This window comes from Eimeria mitis, genomic scaffold, assembly GCF_000499745.2.
Source record: "Eimeria mitis Houghton genomic scaffold, Emh_scaff787, whole genome shotgun sequence".
NCBI classification, from domain to species: Eukaryota; Apicomplexa; class Conoidasida; order Eucoccidiorida; family Eimeriidae; genus Eimeria; species Eimeria mitis.
Genome location: NW_013575778.1, coordinates 5,794 through 8,903, shown reverse-complemented (window position 1 = coordinate 8,903; position 3,110 = coordinate 5,794).

The following is a 3,110-nucleotide window of genomic DNA, read 5'->3' as shown; positions in this document are numbered from 1 at the left end:
TGTTGTTCTTGGCTGGCCACCTTGGACAAAATTATTCGATGTTCACTTAGAAACCAGATACCATAACGTCTCTTGAAATTGTTGGGTAGTTTCGGTCAGCTGCTCGTGGAGACTTATCTCCGTACAGTGCATTTCTTTCCTCACACTATCTCGCGTATGTACCCTTCATACCATGACGCAAAATGCTTGTAAAATGCAAAACACTGGTCCGCACAATGCCGCACCAAGAACACAAAGGACAGTCCCTGATATAGCTAGCAAATTCTTTCCGGTGTGACTAGACGTACACCTTGCAAAATCCAGCTGTCAAAAGACCGCTATAGTGGTAAATTGTCTAGTTAGAAACCTGTATGCTTGCAAATATCCACAGGTGCCCTACTGCGGATTCCCGTCTAACTGACTCCCTGGCTTACCTCTCAACTGCGCATTTTCGGCGCAGACCGCATTGCCTGTGCTCAATGTGGAGTATTTTACCTGCGGACGTGGCTTTGGTCTGCGCAAATTGCAGTGTACTCTTCAAGATACGTTGCCCGAGCAAGTGATGTTCTCTTCAGTCCCCGCATCAATCCGCACTATGCACCGTACGCGAATTACTGTGAAAATATAGGGACATCTTTCGTATAGCCTCTGGCCTTGCTCGTGAGTACATTGGGGAACATTCTGGCCAGACGCGGGCGACAGGTTTGCTCGTACGTGCGCTATCTCGTAAAGCCGTTTTCGAAGGTTTAGCATATTTCCCCACAGTAAAACGTGGGGAACGGTTGGGGCTCGCCATCCGCCGGTGCGGCCAGCAACAACTGGTTGCCCCGTTGCTTCTGGAAGAGTGCCACACTTGCATTTCACCCAGTTGAAAACGCCAAATTACCTCTACAAGGTGCCGTCGTCCTCGTCCTCAGATGCCCATTGGGCTGCGAATCTTTCCAAATTCAACAGCGGGACGGAGTTAAAGTGCTACACCACTGATGCCCGTCCCCGCTATTAAATGGATGCAGTGTGGAATACGCTGATGATATGTTCCTGCATCACCTCTTACTGGCGTTTTGCACATCGTTTACGATACTTTAGCTGACCATCGTTGTGCCAATACACTAATATATCGCATAGTCAGGCACTTCTAACGGCCTAGGATCCGCCCCCGCTGAAAGATGTTGGGCCGCTTCTCCGGAGTGTTTGCAATTGAATTCGCGGCAAACAGTCGAGGCCGAGTTCTCGCAAATTCTTCCGATACCTGAACGGATTTAAACGGATATATCGGTTAATTTTATAGTGATTAGACCACCAGCCAGAGGTTGCCGCGGCATATACGCTCTGTAGACAACCGCAAAAGCTATGATCACTTCACTGTCAGAATTCAATTACAGTAGGGGACAGAGGCTCGATTATTCAAGAACGTATGGGAGCTTCATCAATTTCCCGTGAACCCCATTACTGAGAGGGATCCGAGGTTCGTTTGCACTCTCTACCGCTAATTCAGGGTGCGGATCAACGCCGGCCGTCACACGACCACTGTGAACCAGCAAGAGGCTGACGCTGAGAGGAAGGGCACAAAAGGGACGCTAGTGCATTGTTTGATACGTCATACTCGCAGAATCCCTCAAGGGGTCTTGATTTCATTACGGGTGTGGAACGGGCTTATAATACAAATGCGCATTTTTTTGGCCCAAGTGTTTCCGGCTTCCTTGCTTTACGCCGAAGTATCATCGGCTGACGCGGTGGTCGATTGCTTTCAATTGTATGTGCATTACTATCAGTATTAATTAGAGTTGTACTGTTAAAACGCTAGAAATCATATATAATTGTTGAAGTTTATCAGGATAAAGCACGAATTAAAATTTGAAGTAACTAAACGTACTTAAAAGATAGACTACGGTACAGATTTAAAAATTAAATAAGGTAGAATAATTATTAGTAATAATAACTTCGATTAATTCTCATGAAATGTCACATGCCTGTTGCTGCTGCACAATACAAGCGAGGCGTCCTCCGGTCTTAGCGTGTGTTTCCGAATGAAGCTCTGTGCTCTCTACCGTTAGTGTCTGACGGGCCTAAGTACTTCACGGGTGCCGTTATTTCCAACTTCAGTAGATTTACTAGCCTGTCAAGTTCCTCTAATGCATTTGCCTCGCAGCTGCCCATATTTTCTGGTGTTTAAAAAATCCTCGGAAATCCTCACATAAATGAGTTCTGAAAGAATTGCGGCAATTGACCAACAGAAATAGTAAGAACAATATATATATATATATATATATATAGTATTCAAGGTGGGTAGTGACAGTCAGCTCTCTCCTTCCGGTTGGAACTCATCTAGTTACAGGTTGCAGCCACTCGGGGACGCAACGAACAAATCACAGATGCACCAGGCACGAAACTGCATTGAAAAAGGCTTCGCAGTTACTTGTAATTGAGGCTAATAGTGCCAAATGGAGCGTCAGGCTTTGCTATGCGCTGCAGCATATTCTTGCCAAGAGGCGGATTGCGTTATGTTGTTCGTCTTTTGCTCAACACACTGATTTACATTATTTATTTGTCCCAAGCGTGGAACGGCCATGCCTTTTATTGCAACAGTCCAGAATTTCAAAATTCCAGAAACTGCTAGACAGACTGATTGGGGGAGCCTGAGTACCTAAGCACAAGTATAAGAATGTAGAAGGGCTACGGCGTTGGTTACAGGAAGACAAATGAATGCTTCGTAAACGGGTGCCGTGATAACGCACTACAGGAGCCTGCCTGTGGGTTTGCCTTTGCTGTTGGAGTCGCGTTGGAGGGTGTTAGAAGGGTGGAGTGGCCGTTCCTTCTTGCCGCTGGCCCCAATACCCTCCGCTCCTGTAGTCAGAGGGCCTATAAACAGCAGCAAGCCAGGAGCGCCATCTGGGAGGATTTCCATGATGAACACGTCAACGGCCAGCGGCGCTAACCACGCTCCTGGGCTGAGGCAGGGGATCCGAGTTGCACTGGCGCTCCGCAGCTGTTTACTGGCTCGCAGCCTCTGACAAAGTGATGCCAGATGCCGTAACGAAGTTCAAAAGGATCCACCCGCCACGCAGCTCTTTCGCTTATCACATATTCGTGTTTGGACAGGTTTACTTGCGCGTTTACTGCCTTGACTAGCT